The sequence below is a fragment of the Dipodomys merriami genome, unplaced genomic scaffold (assembly GCF_024711535.1).
Source record: "Dipodomys merriami isolate MVZ:Mamm:240054 unplaced genomic scaffold, mDipMer1.0.p SCAF_30, whole genome shotgun sequence".
Lineage (NCBI taxonomy): Eukaryota > Metazoa > Chordata > Mammalia > Rodentia > Heteromyidae > Dipodomys > Dipodomys merriami.
The window spans coordinates 890,957-910,232 of record NW_027204493.1 but is presented as its reverse complement, the minus strand read 5'-3'; the positions used below and the strand labels follow the sequence as shown (position 1 = coordinate 910,232).

General features: G+C 46.3%; 1 protein-coding gene across 3 annotated transcripts in view; it reads right to left on the bottom strand.

Annotated features, from left to right (window-relative positions):
- Window positions 1-17,073, bottom strand: part of Pdzd2 (PDZ domain containing 2) — a 362,844-nt gene extending 345,771 nt beyond the window's left edge. For all 3 annotated transcript variants that reach the window (XM_070040968.1, XM_070040972.1, XM_070040973.1), the window contains exon 1: window positions 16,922-17,073. The gene's annotated coding sequence lies outside the window, so the exon portion shown is untranslated. The remainder of the gene's footprint in view (window positions 1-16,921) is intronic.
- Window positions 17,074-19,276: the final 2,203 nt, after the last annotated feature.

Here is a 19,276-nt window from a genome sequence, read left to right as displayed (position 1 = left end):
GACACAGACAGGTTAAAGGCTGGTATGATGTGGTCGGTACGATGGTAAAAGGAGGAGGAGGAGACAGTTTCCTGGGGTCTGGGAGAAATCTCTGATGAATGCAGAGAAATGTCCTCAGAGTCTGGAGAGGGAGATGTGGAAGTAGCAAATCTATATGTTGGGGTGCAGGGCTGAGGTGTTCCCCCCGCCTCCCCCTCTCTCTAAAGCCTCTTGCTGAGGGGCAGGGAGAAGGCTTGGGGTAGGAGGTGAAGTCCGGGGATGCGAGCGGGAAACTGGGTGGTGAAAGGATCTTTCACCCAGTCAGTCTGGTGAGGTTAGACACCACTATATTGCAGTTACACCACTCCAAAACAGTTGGGTGGTTTTTCCTTCTGTGAAATGCTTAGTAGCTAGGACCCAGGGATAAAAATAGATAGCTGGCTCAACTTAATTATTACTTTTTTTTTTTTTTTGTCAGTTATAGTGCCTGAACTCTGGGCCTGGGCACTGTCCCTCAGCTCTTCAGCTGAAGGCTAGCACTCAATCACTTGAGCCTCAGCCCCACTTCCGGCTTTTTCTGCTTATGTGGTGCTGAGGAATCGAACCCAGGGCTTCATGCATACAAGGCAAGCACTCTACCACTGAGCCATCTTCCCAGCCCTATTATTACTATTTTTTTTGTGCCAATACTAGGGCTTGAATTCTGAGCCTGGGTGCTGTCCCAGGTCTTAGCGCTTTTGTTGTTGTTTTTTTTCTCTCAAGGCTGGTGCTCTACCAGTTGAGCCACAGCTTCATTTAATGGCTTTTTGCTAGTAAATTGGAGATAAGAGTCATGGACTTTCCTGCCCAAGATGGCTTCAAACTGTGATCCTCAGATCTCAGCCTCCTAAGTAGCCAGAATTATAGGTGTGAACTACTGGCAGGTGTAGCAACTTTGTAGGATGGGGACAGGGAAAGAGATAGGGAACTAAGGGTCTTGGCAAAGGGGAGATGAAGCCAAGGTCTATGGTGTTAGAGGCTACAAAAGGGCAAGACTTAGGAGGCAGCCATATCATGCCAGCCAATCCTTCCACTGAGTCCTCCACCTTGGGAATCTCACCTCTGGACAATGCCACTTCACACTGCTTTGTTGCCCAGAGTGACAGACAGTCTAGACGTGTGCAGAGCTCAGCGATCTGTGTCAGGGCCTCCTACCTGGTTACAGCACAGGTAAGAGGCACATCACAGTGCTGATGCACGTTAACCACCTGGTCTAACGAACTGCCTGACTCCCCTACAGAGGCTGCTGTTCAAACAGCTCCTCACCACCCTGTCATCAGTGCAGTTGGCTTTTTTTTTTCCAGTCCAAGTACAGGTTCTTCACAAGACTTGGCTATCCTGAAAGTCTATTTCCATTCTAACTCTAGAAATGAAATGAGGTCACTGTGCTTCCCAGATCTGGGTCATGAGTAAACGGGACAAACGTCACCCATACCTTTATTATTCAGGTTGTTGGTAAAAATGGTGAACAGAGGCAGGATAAAGTCCATGGCAGAATTGTGCCTCTTGACCTCTCTCTGGATGGATAGCAATCCATTAACTCCTGTTGGGGTGGGTAGCTGGCCCACTGCAAGTGTCCCTAGGCTGTTACTTCTGGCTGTTCCCAATTTCTGCACCCTGCTACCAAGATACTACAAAGGCTGAGTGTGGTGACATACCCCTGCAATATTTGTACTCAGGAGGCTGAGGCTAGAGAGATCATGACTTTCTAGGCAGCTTGGGGAGAGCCTGTCTCAAAAGGAAAATGAGCCAAAGCAGAGGAAGAGACCACAAATTGTGACCATTGAAGCATCTTGCTGAAAAGTCCCCAAACACTGTCCACAGCTTTCCCATAATACACTGCCCTGGCAGCCCAACCCCTCTGTGTAAAATCACAACAGGTTTTTCTTGGTGTGTCTCACACACTTATAACCAGATGGAAATCTGGTTTACGACCTTTTATAGCTTTGTAAGATATCCTGTCTCACCATGATGTCACTTCTCCCTGAGCCAAGGGCTTCGAAAAGGCCACAAAGGTGTTAAGAATTTGGTTTCTAAACCTTCCCGTGTGCCATGGTACCTGATCTCCCAGGCTGAAGTGACAAATGTCACTGGGGTAATGAGATGCTAATAGGAAGGTCATTGCTTCAAACAAAGAGAGCCCCCCAAATGCCCCCATTTCCCTATGGTGAGAAGTCTTTTTCAAGCAGCCCTAAAAATGCAGTTAAAATTTTTAGGGCTGAAAAATCTGATTCTGTAAATAAGACCAAGTATCACTATGCTCACATCTTCTGAAATATGTCATCTCCAATCAAGGTATTGAACCAAGAGTTTTAAATCTTACAAAATATGTAGTCAATTGTTGTTGTTTTTTTAAAATTTCATAAAGTGAGCCAGGTACCAGTGGCTCATGCCTGTAACCCTAGCTATTCAGAAGGCTTTGGAAGATTGAGGTTCAAAGACAGGCTGGGCAGAAGAGTTTGTGAAGACTCTATCACCAAAATAATCTAGACGTGTGGCTAGAGGTGTGGCTCAGGTGGTGGAGCACCAATGATAAAATAGACTAAAGAAAAAGTGTCAGGATGTTTATGAAGTAATCCCTAATTATGACCTCCTGAGAGAGTGCTGCTAGTACATTAAACAGGATGAGCTTGGACAATTCATCAACATCTTATTGCAGGCTACTGGATACACAAAGAAATAGAAAGGATGGCTCAGGGCCCTCAGGCATGGTCTAATCTGAGAAGGGTTTAAACAAGAGAAGAAAAAGACACCTTCAGGGAAGGATTCACCAACCGAAGCAACAGGGAATGGATGCCAAGTGAGTGTGCCAGGCATTCTGGGAGAAGCAGCCAAACAGGGGAGGAAGAAAGACTTCTCAAAAGGAGTGAGACTTCACCTAGGCCTCATGGAAATAATCTAGACAGTGGGTTGGTGGATGTTAGAAGGTGAAGGGAGGAGTTAGATAAATGTATATAGTCCACTTAGGCAAATGAAGTTGATAATCAGCTAGATTCCAATCCCCTCTCCCTTTTGAAATAGAAAGACAAAACTCTGACACTCACTTGGGAAATTAACAAAGAACACACTTGTCTCTGTAAGGCAGAGTCTGGGCCTCACATCAAAGGTCAGCCAAGGTCACACAGAGATGAATGGCCACTACGTTTACTCTAACACAGTACTCCAATTAAAATCCTAATATGCTCTCAAACACAGAACAAGTTTCATTAAAACCACTCACTGCAAGTTAAATTTGGAAACAAATGGGTTTTCGAGGAATTCAGCAGCATATGCCACAGAGGTAAAATTCCAAGAAGGAGAAATACAACACAGAGTTCAGGTCATGAGGCAGCAGTTTGCAACTCTGGCTTCACATTAAAATCACCTGGGGAGCCTTCAAAAAAATACTGGTGCCTGGGTTGTACCTAGTGCCAATTAAATCACAACCCCTGGGGCACCCATATTTCAATTAAAAACACAATGATCCTATTTCATTTTCCCAACAAATACTTGCTGAGGGCCTACTACAAACCAAGCATTTTCCTAAATGTTTCACAATGCAACAGTGAACCAAATAATATTCCCCCACCCCCAAAATAAGCATTAATCAATTTTTTTTTGGTCATGGGTCCTGTCTGGGCCTGGGCGCTGTCCCTCAGCTCTTCAGCTCAAGGTTAGCGCTCTACCACTTGAGCCACAGTGCCATTTCTGGCTTTTTCTGCTTATGTGGTGCAGAGGAATAGAACCCGGGGCCTTGTGGATGCAAGGCAAGCACTCTACCATTGAGCCACCTTCCCAGCCCAGCCTTAATCAATTTTACATTGTATACAGAAGCAGACAGAAAGGCAAATTAAATCTTTATTACACAGTGCTAGGCAGGGTGGCTCATGCTTATAATCCTAGCTATTCAGGAGGCAGAGACTGGAAAGACTGCAGTTTGAGGCCAGCCTGGGCAAAACAAAAAGTTTTCAAGACCCATCTCAACCAATAAAAAGTTCTCCGTGGTCATCACGTGTGCCTGTCATCTCAGCTACAAAGGAAGTGTAAATAGGAAGACTGTAGTCCAGATTCAGTCTGTATAAAATGTGATACCTTACTGGAACAGAAAAAAAAATAAATGAAAGAAGCAGAAAAGGAGGTTATAAAATCTCAGGTTAGAGTGTGGAGGCACAAAAAAAGACTTCAGCAACAGACCTGAAGGAACTCAACTACAGAAAGAAACTGCAGGCAAAGGGAACAGCAGATGCAATGATCCTAAGGCAGAAGTGTGCAAGTGTAGCTAGCTCTGATGGAGAAGTTACAGAGACGAGGCATCAAGGAAAGACAAAGGAAGGAGAGGTCCAGCAAGGACCGAAGCTCTGTGAGGAGTTCGGCTTTTACTATGAGAGGGAAGGGAATCTCTTGGGAGGCCTGAGCAAAGAATTGACATTAGCATGATTTATATTTTCCTAGAATCATTCTGGCAGCTCTGTTGGGAATAAACTATGAGAGGAAGGAGGAAGATAGCAATTGAGGGGCTCCTAAAATAGTTCAATTGAACTATGAGGGTAGCTTGGGGGAAGGAAGTGATGAGCAATGGTTAGATTTTAGATGTGTGTGTGTGTGTGTAGTGTGTGTGTATGTGAACTCAGAGCCTTGCACACTCACTTACCTTTTCTGCTCATGACTGGCACTCTACCACGTGAGCCACACCTCTACTTCTGGCTTTTTGTTGGGTAACTAGAGATAAAGGCTCCCAGATTTGTCTGCCTGGGCTGGCTTCAAACTCTGATTCTCAGATCTCAGCCTCCTGAGTAGGTAGGAATACAGATGTGAGTCATCCGTGACTACCAGCTGAAGCATCTGGAAGGGGCATGGTAGAATCGGAACTTGGTTCAAGACACTTGGTTCAAGAGATGACCATTAGCCATTGAGCAGAGGTCAGGCAGGTAACTACTAAGGCAAGTTGGAGGGGCAGTGGCAGAAGTTCTTGGCTTTTGGATGCCTGTTAAGGTCATAGGATCACTGACATCACAGAGAGCAATGACAAAAAGCAAAAAGAAGTACTGGGTTCTGGGTCCCTCCGCATAACTCAGGAGTTAGCAAGAAGAGGAGGAGGCAGCCATGAAAAACAGAAGGAATGCTGGCTGCACAAAGAGGGACATCTACGAACCCAGATAGAGCATCTCCAGGGTAATGGAGGGAAGAACTGTAAGTGTTGAATGCTGTAAGGGATCAAGTGAAAGTCTCAGAAATGAGCTGGGTACAGGTGGCTCACACCTATAATCCTAGCTACTCAGGAGGCTGAGATCTGAAGACTGCAGTTCAAAACTAGCCCAGGCAGGAAAGACCATGAGACTCTTATCTCCAGTTAGTCATCAAAAAAGCTGGAAGTGGAGCTGTGGCTCAAGTAGTAGAGCACTAGCCTTGAGCAAAAAAGCTAAGTGACAGCACCCAGGCCCTGAATTCCAGCCCCATTACTGGTACACACACACACACACACACACACACACACACACACACACACTAAACTTCACCTCAGACAGACACCATTAGTACAAACTTGATAAGAGCAAAAGGAAATGTACCTGGGTTGAAAACCACTTCTCTATGGGGTCATGTTCTTGGCTCACCTTAAAACATAATGATTGTTAGTCTTCCTTGGTAGAACCTAAGGGATTAACACACAGTCGGTCTCAAGGAAATGTCTGATTTACTGAATGAATGCACAGAGCTGTACAAGTGCTATAGGGAATTCTTGAAGTCTTCTAAAATGATCAGTGTGCAAAATGAAAACCTTTGCATTAGGAAAGGCCATTATAGATTAAGGTAACTCTTTGGATGCTTCAGAGAATTCATCTTCCCATCCAGCTATCTTAATTCCTAACTAGCACTGCTTCTCCAGTAGATTATATGTTCCCAAGGCGGGGCCATTTCAGCCCATGCAGACTTCACAGATTAGCCACAAGTATAACCTGAAAATGAGCTCGACCAGACTCTTCTCTCTCATCAGACATGCCAGCTGGACAATAACTTCATTCATTCATCTGCAATCCTAACTATTCAGGTGGCTGAGAGCTGTAAGATGGAGGTTTAAATCCAGCATAGGCAGAAAAAGTCTGAGACTCCACCTCCAATTCACCAGCAAAATGGACTGGAAGTATGGCTCAAGTGGTTGAGAGGCATACATGAGGCCCTGAGCTCAAGCCCCAGTGCACACACGTGGGTGCACATGCATGCACGTACACACATACACACACACACACATCCTTCATAAAGGTCTAATATGACCCGGTACCTTCTGGCCAGCAAAATACTTTGATTCAATTGATAACTCAAGTAAATCTAAATTTTATCTTTACTCTTCATGCACCAAACAAGAAGTGTACGTATCTTCTCTCTATGTGACACACGCTAAACTTTAGTTGAAGGGGAAAGAGAAAATTTGGCTTGAGGGCACTGAAGACAAAGTACAAGCTCTCAGAGAAAACTGAGCATCCTGTTGAGAGGAAAAATACTGCTTTCTTCTCGCGTTTGCTGTGCTTTCTCAGCTTTCAGTGGCTTTATGGGCAACTACCCACCTCCTACCTGCAGTACCACCATTGTTAGCAAAGCTTCCATGCCGTGTCAAGACAAAAATGGAGACTAGCAGCTGAGAGTTATTAAAAAATAGTAAGGCTATCTACCCTAGTGCGTACATTCCAGCAAGGGTTTTAACCAGTGAAATTCCAGAAGCGTATCTTGAGCCAACCATTGAGAACTGAGGTGGATGGTGATATTGCACAAGAGAACAGCAAGTAAGATCCATCCATTCTGACTGTCCACCTGACTCTTCATGGGAACAACCAGCAGCTCCCCTTTGCCTTACGCTAAAAATAAAGGGCATTCTCGGTGAGTGACACTTTCCAGGCACAACCCTCAGGCAAGTTCTGGTTACCATAGCAAACCCCACTAGCAACAGCAGAGGTGCAGCGCATGAGTTATCAAAGGCCAGAGTTCCGCCTTCCTTCATGAAAGCAACTCTCTGCTAGATGTCCACAGCAGCCACTGTGGTCCTTCCCAAAACAAGTAATAAAAGCTCAAACAACATTTGTGGGTCTTGGGACATTCTCACAATTACAATTTGCCTGAAAGAGTAGGGTTTGGGTTTGTTATGTGTTCACTGGGATGCCTATATAGTCTCAAGATGGACTTTATATATAAAAGGAGGCCTAAGCCAGATGTGGTAGCATATCTCAGTAGTCCCAGCTACTCAAGGAACGGAGGCAAAAGAATCACCAGAACTCAGGCCTTCAAGATCAACTTGCATGACTTAGAAAGGTGCTGTATTAAAGGAGGGGGGGGGAGACTCAACAAGGAGGGAATGTATAGTTATTTTCACATTCTTACAGTCTATAACATCAAAGCTCCACATCCGGCAAGAACCCGTCATCGGCTTCTTCCATAATTTACTCAAAGCTGGTGACAGAGCAACGGACCAGTCTTTTTAGGGAGACTCAAAATGGAAAGGGTTAATCCGGGTGCCTGTGGTCCATACCTGTAATCTTAGCTACTCAGGAGGCTGAGACTTTGAGGATCACAGTTCAAAGCCATCCCAGGGAAGGAAAGTCTGTGAGACTTATCTCCAATATCTACTCAAAAAGTGGTTCTATGGCTCAAATGGTAGAGTGCTAGCCTTGAGCACAAAAAAACTCAGGGACAGTACCCAGGCCCAGAGTTCAAGCCCTAGGACCAGCCCCTCCCCGCCAAAAAATGTGAGAGGGTCATTCTACCCAACATAAAATTGAAGGCTGTGTTCTTAGTCTAAAACTCCATGAACAGGGAAGTGATTCAGAGGCAAAGAAGAGAAAACTACAAGCCAGGCACTGGTGGCTCACGCCTGTAATCCTAGCAACTCAGGAGGCTGAGATCTGAGGATCGCAGTTCAAAGCCAGCCAGGGCAGTCTAAGTCCATGGGACTCTTATCTTGAATAAACCACTAGAAAGCCAGAAGTGGTGCTGTGTCTCAAGTGGTAGAGGGGTAGTCTTGAGCTGAATTGCTGAGGGACAGTGCCCAGGCCCAGGGTTCAAGCCCTACGACCGACAAAAAAAGAAAGGAAGGAAGGAAGGAAGGAAGGAAGGAAGGAAGGAAGGAAGGAAGGAAGAAAGGAAGGAAGGAAGGAAGGAAGGAAGGAAGGAAGGAAAGGAAGGAAGGAAGGAAGGAAAGAAAGGAAGGAAGGAAGGAAGAAAGGAAGGGGGAGGGGGAGAGAGGGAGGGAGAAAATTAGAAAACTACAGGAAAGTGCTCAGGTATATAAAACAAAAACAGAAAAACAAAAAGCACCAGAATGAAGAGGACCTCAGGGCATCTTCTGTATGCACATGAACAATTAACTTCTCACCTAAGGACTCAAACTGGTCATCTCTGCTCTTTTCTTTTTTTAAAATTAATTTATTGTTATTATAGAGGTGCTGTACAGGGAGTCTACAACTACACGAGTCAGGTAACGAGTACACTTCCTTCTGTACAGTGTCTTCTGTTCCCTCACGCTCTCCTAGGCCTCCCTCCCATCTCCACCCACAAGTTGTAGAGTTCACTTTCATCTGTGTCCAGTGAGCTTCACTGTCTCTGCTCTTTTTTTTTTTTGAGGGTTCAAGGAAAAGGGTCTAAACCATTGTCTCAAGATGAATCAGAGAAAAAATAAAGCCTTGAGCTTGAAAACCTGTGAGGAAAAAGTGAAATTAACTTCTTAGCACTTGGAGCTTAAGTCCTAGGCCAACTTTTCAGAGAAAATGATTTCTCTGAAACCATTAGGAAGTCTAATTTTCTCCGCTCGTGTTAACAATCTGTGTCCTGGGTTTGTGAGCAGGAAAATGAATGAGAAAGCTCAGAACTCTGGAGGGACTATGGAAGTTGTGGATAATTCTGGTTTCTCAGAGATCCTGTACGGTACAGTGGTAGAGAGCCCAGGCTGGCAGACAGACCTGGATTCAAATTCTTGCTCCCTCACTTAACCTTTCTGGGCAAATGTTTCCTCATCTGAAAAAATAAATGGGAATGATGTCTGAAATACTGTTATATGCTCAACCTGCTCAACAACTATCTCAGGTACTATTGTGGGCTCCTAAAAAACATGAGCAAAACATAGTCTTTGGACTGGAAGTGTGACTCACGTACCAGGCATAAGTGGAAAAAGACAAACAAGAGCAGAAAGCCTTGAGTTCAAACCCTGTACTAAGACAAAAACAAAAACACGCCTATGACAAAAAAAAAAAAAAAGGAAATCAGCCATGTGAATGGTCTTATGAGAAAACAGTCTTTTCTTTAATGAAGCTTACCTTCCAATAGGTAATACGGAAAAGAAATGAATCAAGGCTTACTTTCAAACAGAACAGGACTCATATGATAGGGTCCCAAGAGATAGCGACTTCAGATTACAGCTGTCTCAGAGATGAAGCTTTTGAATTTAGGAAGGGCACTGATGGGAGATAGGATCTGGCATGCTCCGTGACTGAAAAGCACAGAAAAGACAGGACAGTTTAGGAGAGATGGGCCAGGCCAAGAGAGGTGGGCCCTATGAAAATAGCAATGCAAGATCCCTAGTTTCAAACTTGGGAGTGACATCATTTGAACTGTGTTTTTAAATGGTCCCTCTGGGTAACAGGGAGAGGGGGGGATAAATGGGTGGGATTTTAAGGCAATGAAACTAAGCTGCAAGATATTGTCCTTATATATCTGATCAAGAGGAGCTCTGATGTGAACTAGGGACTTGGAGATAACCATGTGTCTACAGGGTGTTATCAGTTGTAATAAATGAACCACTCTGGTGGAGGATGTTTACAATGCAGGAGCCAAGCATGTATGAGACATGGGGTGGAGGAAAATCTCTCTATAGAGGAAAATAATAATATATATGTATATCATTTTAAAAAGACCTCTGGTTGCTCTGGGAGAAAAGGACAAAGGTTCTTGGGAATTCCAAGCAGGAAATATCTGCATCAAGGCTGCAGAGACAAGATGGCACAACTTCCCCTAGAGAGCTGTCATGGAGGTGGAGAGAAGAGAATGGATACTGAAGGAAGGGTTTATGGAGAATATGAGGGAAGAGATACAGGAAAAGTGGTCTCTGGTTTGTATGTGTGAGGAAATGATTAGCCTTTGGGTAGATGGTAATGTCAGTCATTGAGATGGAGGAAAGGAAAGAAATAGCTACAAGGGAAATGTCATCTTGGATGTATTTGATTTGTGAAGTCTCTAACATGCTCATATGGAGGCAGTGGGGAACATGAATCTGGGACTTGGTGGAGAGGCCAAGGCTAGACATAAATTTGGAAAGGCAATAGCAGACAGATGGGAGGGAAAGCCTTGAAATACTTAAGTTCTATCTAGGAGATTTCAAGAATACCCAGAGAAGATGTCCCAGAGTTGATTCTGTTAGGGCAACATTGTAAAAGAGAATGAATATTGTATTGTTATTTTCAATACATTGAGGAGGAGACTACCAGCCAACTATTATCAACATCATTTTGTTTTTTTTCAGATAAGAGCTTGCTATGAGGCGCAGGCTGGCTCTGAACTGTCCACCCTCCTGTCTCAGTCTTCTGAGTGGTATGATTATGGTTGTGCACTAGCAGGCTTGGTGGTCATCAGCATCTTTGTATTCATCTATCTAATTGATACCATAAACAATCACTGAACATATTAAGGAAAGACAGCTGCGAGTAATCATCAAGAATAAAAGCTCTCTGGAGAGCCCGGTGACTTATTTAAATCCCAGTTTAAGTATGACACCTCACTGCAACACCACTTCTCCATCTGATCTGTGAACCCGACTAGAATCTGCCAATCTGACCTTATTTAGCAAAAGGGTCTTTGCAGATGCCATTAAGGATTCTGAAATAGAATCATCATCCTGAATTGACTGTGTGTCCCGAATCCAATGACAAATGTCCTTAGAGGAGACATGCAGACACAGAGAAGGACACATCCACAGACAAGGGGATGTGAAGACAGAGACAGAGAACAGACTGAAGAAGCCACCCGAGAGCCAGCAGCTACCAGAAGCTGAGGGAGTTTTCCCCCAGAGAAATCGTGGCCCTGCCAATAACTTGATTTCAGACTTCTGACCTCCAGATGTGTGGGACAAAAAAATTTCTGTTGCTGTAAGCCACCAAGTAAGTGAAAATTTGTTTTGGCAGCCCTAGGAATAATAAAATTGTATGCCTCACTGGGTTGTTATGAGAATTAAATGAGATAATGGTATGAAGTGTTTAGATCAGCACTCACCAAATAGTAAACACTGAAACCATTGATGAACGGGTAATGGTGCTGGAGTTGGAGGTCATGAGAAAATGATAGTTCATACTATCAGAGATGCTCAAGAGAAAGATGGTTTCCAGGAAATTGAGCAAGTGAGGGACCAGAAGGTAGGGAGAGTCTCAGGTGTCGTGTGCATCTCCCAGTTGACAGCATTGCTGAGGGTTGTTCCACAGCAGTCACTGGTAAAGCCATCAATCACTCATCCATCTGCTCAGGTATTTAAAGATGAGTCATAGCTTCAAACAACGATTAACACAATCCTTTCTGGTACCTTCCTTTCCTCATACCATCTCCATGCCTCTTCTCTCATGAGAACTCAGACAATGAAGATACTCTGATTACATTTTCTGGGGACAGCTGTCCCTTCCTTTAGCCTAATGAGATTGGGAATACTGGCGACCAGGGTGGCACAGGAGTAGAGAGTGGGCAGGGGCAAACTGTGGATGGAAGGCATGCTAATTTTGTGTGCTGAGTGATTCTGTAATAATATTTGCATGGCTACTTTAGCCTTGAAAGTTAATTTTCTCTACCCGGAGACCCATAGAGCATAATCAAGTTTTACCAAAATCTCTGCAAAATATACTGTGCCAAAAGTGGGAAATCGACTGGAACACAGCTGAAATCAGACATTTTATGTGTCCATCGGCCAAGACGCAAAAATACAGTTTATTGACATCTTGCTTTATGACACTGGGCTCCAGTCTCATCTTCTTAGGTGCAGAAAATGATATTGGAATACTTGAGAGTTTGCAATTGTCTTTGATCACCTGCATGCAAACTTAAGTAGTAGCAGAACTTACCTCATGCTATAGTATGCCAGAGTCACGTTGTGAAGTTATGTACATATGGAATTCTTCAGGGCTGTGGGGCATTACCAGGTGCTCAAATTTATACAGTGCAGCCCAAGGTGATGGCTAACTTGCCTCTCTTCTCTCCAGGAATACAATCTTACAGAATACTAGCATTAAAGTAACATCTCAGGATGTTTAAATAGGATGAGCCAGGCCAGCCTTTGGCCAAAGAGTAAGATTGCTAGTTATTCTTTCTCCTAAGAACCTCTAGATCTCCTTGGGAGTGACTGTCTCAGGAGCTCAAAACTCCATGGCATCCACTCCTATCAACTTCCTCTAGAATGCCCAGAGCCCTCCCCTGTGAGCTCACACCACTGCCCCTCCCCTGTGAGCTCACACCACGGCCTGCAGCCCTCCCCACACTGAGGACACCATGATCCAAAGTGGCCTCTTGCCCACTATCTCCCCAGCTAAACTCCTACCGCCTGGATGGGCAGGTGCCAGCCAAGGAACGGGCTTTGGATTTCACAACACCAATTATGTCCCTCAATACAAGTCGGAATCCTGTTCGGCATGGTATGAATGCCATCTATTTTTGGGGCCTCACTCCTCGGAGGCCAGGACAACAGGCTGTGCGTTTTATCTTGGATGATTTGTTTGAGGTGTCAGAGTGAAAGTCTAGTGCTTGCAAAAGCAAGTACTAGAAGTGTCCAAGTACTGATAAAAATGTCACTAGGAATGACTCTGCTCAAATCCACTTCTATTCCTGCCAAAGCACCTCAAAGGACCCAGTCTGGGGCATCATTCTGTTAAGGGCAAATATACCACAGAAGCTACTAAAACAGCAGAGATCCTATCTGAACACAGCTAAATTGACTTCAATCTGAAGCCAGGGATTGGATTATGCTATTCCAGCATCTTTAGATCTTTAAGAGTTTGAGATTTTTTTTTTTTATCCTCCTGCAGATATCTGGGCATTTCAGGCTGCTTCACAGAACAAATCTTCTCTATCTCTCTGCTATTATTTCATCCAAAACTTGCAACAACCATGTGGCAATCTGAATCCACATTGCTACAAAATTCAGTTCCCTAACCTTATTTCTCCAAAACCTCTTCATGGGTCCCACTGCACTTGAAAAGCCACAGAGACTCTCAGTTACCTAAAAACAAATCATCCAAGAAGTAACTTCATAGGCCAGATGTTCACTGCTATCTGGCTTCATCAGACTGCATCATAAAGAAAGGCAATACTCTTAAGCTTGGATTTTCTGCCAGGCAACAGCCCAGCCACTTCACTCAGAATGCATCTGTGCAGGTAAAACAAGCATGGAACATCCAGGATCTGTAGGAATGTGGGGCAGGGGCATATGAGAAGGAGCCAATGGCATCCAAGAGATGCCACAGCCAGGGCCTGGCCTCTTTTCCACCACAAAAGGCTGTTTCAACCACTGAGCTTCCTACTATAAATGCTCCTAGTGTTTTCTAGAACCCATTTGTCAGTGAGAAGGTAGACCTCATTAGCTCATATTTGGTCTGAATCAAAAGAGGCTAGGTAGCTAGCGTCCAACCCTCCATCTGCTCAGACCCCATAGGAAATGTATACTTTCCTAATTCATCTTTCTCTCCCTATTTCTGCTATATATATAAATATATATATAATGAGATCATGAATTTAAAAGTTTTAAATGCTATAAAAGGACCTATTACTTCATATGCAACCTATGAATAAGCCAAAGGACATGGAACGTAATCTATATGCAAACTATCCAGGTGGAAAATCAAGAATAATTTTGAGAATAATAATTTTCTAAACTTCTCTTTTCCTCCCTCCCTCTCCCCTCTCTTTCTTTCTCTCTCTCCCTTTCTTTTTTCCTTTCTTCATTCCTTCCTGCCTTCCTTCTTTCTCTTTGACTCATTGCCTGTGTGCTTGCTGGTCCTGAAACTTTTCCTCAAGGCTGATGCTCTACCACTTGAGCCACTGCTCCCCTTCTAGACTTTTGCTGGTTAACTGGAGATAAGAGTTTTTTTCCTGCCCAGGCTGGTTTTGAGCTACAGCCCTCAGATTTTAGTCTCCTAAATAGCTAGGATTACAGGTATGAACCACCAGTGCTTGGCGTGCACATCTGTTTGCTTTAAAACAAAAACAAAACAAACCTTACCATTTCTCCCAAACTTCATTTAATTTGCCATACATCCAGGGTGTTTAGTAAATACAGTTAAGTGCTCATTTCCCTCCCCTCTTCACTAATGTGAGGACATTTAATCTTTCTACATGCAATCAAAGACCTATTAATAAAACCCAAGGGTATGCAGGGTTTTACTTCTGCCTCACCCAGGATGACCAGGAAAGTAAGGATATTCCAAGACTCCACTCCTATCATTACCACCCAAGAAAAACAGTGTTGTGAGTAGAAACCATGGAAGATCAGGAAGTCTACACCTCATGTGTATGTGTATCTGGGTTTGTGTGTGTGTCCATGTCTGTGTGTGTATGTTTAGGTTGTACAAGAGAGGTAATGACTAAGAAAGAGAAATCTGAAAGTCTTTTCTCCAGTTTTTTGTTTTGCCACAAGCTAAACCCCCAAATTACCTATTTCCACCCACTTTGCACTCATAACCTGCAGGTGATCTTTGTTTCTTCCCTCCAAATCCAACCACACATTTCCAACCCATAGCTGATGAGTCTTTCTTTTCTTCCAACCAGCTGGCGACCACCAGCTCAGACCTTCATTGCTTCTCCCTACCGTCTTATTACAAGAGCCTCATGAATCTCCACATCTTACCTCTCCCCCTGTCCCAATTCTTTCTGCAAAAGATTAATTTCTTCAAAGCATATATCTGATCATGAAAGTCCCTTGCTCAAAAATCCTAAACACTGCCTTATTATCTGGAAAAGTAGGTTCCGCAGAGTCCTTAGCTTAGAACCTCCAATGGCCTCAAGATCAGACTTTGACTGAGCATATTCCTCCTCCACTGAGGACTGGAACCCCCATTCAAGGTGGGACCTGGGCTGGGTATCCCATGGAGCTCCCTCAACAACCTAAAGTGACTTCTTCCTCTTCTATATTCCCAAAATGGCTTCTTTGGACTACGGTTCAATTACTTACTGTCAATCTCCTTCAGCCCTGCATTCCTTCAGCCAATAACCATAGGCACCTTTTACATGCCCAGAGTACCAAGTTGATGCCACAGTTCTCTATAGACTTCTCTCCTGATACACTGAAACTCTGACCGCAGGGTCAGAACCTTTTTCATCTATGCACATCATCCTGGAACCCCTAGGCCCTACAAACCACGGGTATTCCAAAAATAAAATGATTGAAATGAATAGACAAATTATTCTAAGTTTCCTTAAATAGTAAACTGCCATCAAGTGCATGCAAAAATCAATTTCGATGATAGATTTCAAGTATGATTCGATATTTTTTTTCCAGGAGCATATTAACGATGTAAGGGGAGGCACATTTACATAGTTCACTTAGTTCTAATTCTTCCTCTTTCAGTAGCTGCTACCCACCTAGTGCTACCTCCATAACACATGAACTCACACTATGTGACTTTTATAGGTGCAGCAGTTCTAGGCCCATCCTAATGGAAGAAGGAATTGATGTAGCCAGAACTACCACCTACAAACAGGGGTGTATTTTGAGACATTCTATTCCACCCCCACAAACAGCCCTCCCACACCGCACCTGCCAGATTGTACCTCCTTGACTTCTACCCAGAAATCACAGGCCAGAAAAGCTGGCCTGGTAGAAATGGTAAGGCCCAAACCCCAAACACAGAGCAGGTTGAGTGTGGGAGATCTCCTTGGAGAAGGAGCCCTGAAGGGAAGGGGGTGGGGTAGGAGAGACTGTCTGCAAGAACAGATCACTCTGCAGCCCCCTCCAGTAGCTTCATCATCTACTCAACAGACTTCACCTGTGCAGCAGGCAAGGGGACAGCCCCAGGCCAGCCCCCCAACACTGCCCAGCCTCCAGCCTCCAGTCTGGACTCTGGAATGCCCTGGGGTCTGTCATCTCGTTCTTTGCTCTTCACATTCTAGCGTTCTTATCAAGGTCTCTGCACAGATAAGGGCAGGCTTTTGCCAAATACCTACCGGGAGTCTTGGATCCTTCCAGACTCCATTCAGCCTGCCACACTAATGGATTATCAAGCCTGGGAGAAGAGCGCCCCAAAACTTCAAATGCAAATGAGAGAGAGAGAGAAAAGGAGAGGAGGGGGAGGAGGGGGCAGGGGACAGGGGAGACGATAGGGAGAGAGGAGAGAAAGGGGAAAAACGAGAGAAGGGGCAAAAGGGAGCGGGGAGAGGAGAGGAGGAAGAGCAGAGAGGGGACAGAGGGAAGAACTTTCAGAGGAAGAGAAAGACTTCCCCGTTGGAACGTTCTCCATCTCCCTGGCAGATACCAATAATGGCCCCAAAGATGCCCTGGCTTCGCGCTCCCCAATCCCCCTCCTTGGCCCCGCGCGCGGTCTCCCCTGGCAGGTGGGGTGTAAAGCGGTAAGAAAGGACGGTGCCCAGACAGCGTTCGAGGCTCCAGAGCACCCGCGTGCCTCGGATCCGGGCGCGGGGTGGGGGCGGAACCAGAGACCCCGGGATCAGGACTCTTGGCCCTGTGTTTAGGATCCCCTGCAGCGCGTCTCCAATGGTCCCGCCGTCTCCTCTCCACCGCGCGATCTTCCCCCAGCCCACCCAATCCCGGTGGGAGACTTAGCGCCGTCCAACGCGGGGACCCCGCTGGGCGATTCCCGCACCCAATTTAGCACTGAACTTTACCAGAAGCCCCAGGTCTCCGGGGTGCCAGGCTCCCACCCAAAGCCCCGCGTCTCGGCTGTGCGCGGAACGGTCGCCTCACCTGCTCGCTTGCGCTGGGCTGGGGCTCCGGGGGCTCCTCGCGCGTCCAGACCCCGGCGCCGCCCGGCGCTCCCCGCGCAGCTGCAGCCGCCGCCGCCACCGGAGCCGCCGCCGCCTGCACCCGCCCGGCCGCCCGGCCGGAGCTGCGGCACCGCGCTTCGCCGGCAGCCGCGGGACGCGCGATCCCCGGGCTCCCCCGCTTCGGCTCCAGGGGCGCCCGCCGCGGAGGCCCCACCGCGTCTCCCCGCGCAGGGCCAGCACGCGCCCGGCGCTGCTGCGAGTCCGCGTCTCGCTGCGCAGCGCTGGGGATCCGCGGAGCCTCCGGGATGGGCGGGGATTCCCTCCCCCCGGTGGACTCGAGGGGCGGGAACTCCCTTTCTAGAGTGACAGGCACGGGGGGCGGGGATCCCCCCCCGGGGAGGGGAATGACTAGGTGGGCGGGGATCCCGAGCGAGCCCCTCGGCGGGCTGGGCGTCCTTCCCGGGGAACCTGCAGTTCTGGCACGCCGGCTCCAGAATCCCGGGGATCCTGGGAGGAAAAGATTCCGGGAGATGCCAGCTCCGAATTCCCCGGCAACAGGAGCTTGGGGCGCCATCTAGGTGGAAGAGGGCGATCCAGGGGACTTGAAGTTGCTTTCGCAGAGCCAGCTCTCCAGAATAGCTTCAAGAAATAAAAGGAAAACAAAAATCTCCATCGCCTTCTCGAAGGATGGGATGGAGAAAGCCGAAGGAGCCGCGAGAACAAAGCTCGCCGCCCACCGCCAGCTCCCCTAGGCCTCGGGCCCTCGAGATCGCAAAGTTCATTTAGCCGCCGGTATTCGAATTTCGGGGGCACCTCTGAGCCTCTTAATCCTCCAGCTAAACCCGTGGAGGAAATCCTCAAGGCCCCCCGGGGTGGCAATTCCGGACTCTGAGCCCCAGCCGAGGAGTGGGTGGTGCTGTGAATGCCAGACACCTGAGGCCTTGTTCCCAGGCCCTGGAAGAACGCCTGAGTCCCGGCCTCCCCCTACCCCGCCCCCCATGCTTCATCCTAGTGGATTTTTTTAAGGAAAGCCTTCAACTATTTGGGATGTGTGTGTCATCTTATCATTTCGCCTACTATAGGGAGAGGATGATAAGAACGTAATAGAAAGACTTGCACAGCTCAGCAAATTAAGCTCTCTTTAAGAGGAAAAAGCTGGTCTTTTTCAAGTGTTGAGAAGCTAAGAGTAAAAAAAAAAAAAAAAGCACCTAAGAAATTTCAGAACCCCGAGATAACGAGGAGTTGAATAATGCTTTTGATATTTTCTGCAGAGCAGTAATTGGCTTTGAGGTGGATGGGGATGCAGCAGGGCCTAGTTGGGCTACTGCCTTGCCCAGCGAGGCAATACGCTCTGCTCTCTTGGAACAGCAGATAGACATAAATCACCTGCCCAGACTCAGCAGAGCTGTCCCACAACCCTGGAGACCAGGGCGGTCCCAAGATGCTTTTAGTGGATACTTCTTTTTTTGGCTAGGGCTGAAGTGAAGAAGTATTCAGATTGAGCTTGTCTTCAGTATTTATAATTACCAGGCTACTGAGATGAAAGTCTGCACAAATCCAAGCATGTATTATGAGCTGTGCAATCTCAGGCACCCAGAGCGCCTCTTACTTCTGCAAATAGAGAAAACACCTACCATGCAGAATTACTGTAAGGATCAGCAGTAACACAGTTGCGAATAGCATAGCACTTAGGAGGTGCTCAGTGAAATGCTAACGATCGCCTAGAAAGGTATTATCGAGGTACTATTAAAAAACAAAACAAAACACAAAACTCCCACAGGGCTGGGAATGTGGCTTAGTGGTAGAATGCTTGCCTCGCATGTGGGAAGCCCTGGGTTCAATTCCTCAGTACCACATAAACAGAGAAAGCCAGAAGTAGCACTGTGGCTCAAGTGCTACAGCACTAGCCTTGAGCAAAAGCAGCTCAGGGAGAGTTGCCCAGGCCCTGAGTTGAAGCCTCAGGACTGGCAAAACAAAAACAAACAAAAGACTCCCACAATTCCACAGGGCTGGTCCTTTCTGCTTGTTTCATGGTCCCAGACTCATCTTCACTGGCTCCCACTCACAGGTGCTGTGAAGAGGCCATGCCTCAGCCTCTCCACCCAACAGTTAGCACAATCTCACTTTCTTCACTCATTACAAGCTTGCTGCTTGAATATGCAGCTAAGTTATCACTTAAACCATTCTCACTGTTATTTCTTACCCACCCTATTTCCATTTCTCTCATTTCAGCCATGCACTCTGTAAATTCTCTGAAGTCTGCTGATACCCCTGCGTTATATGTTTGTTACCTCTTTTGGAGAGTGCCTCTCTGACCACAGCCCCAACATCCATC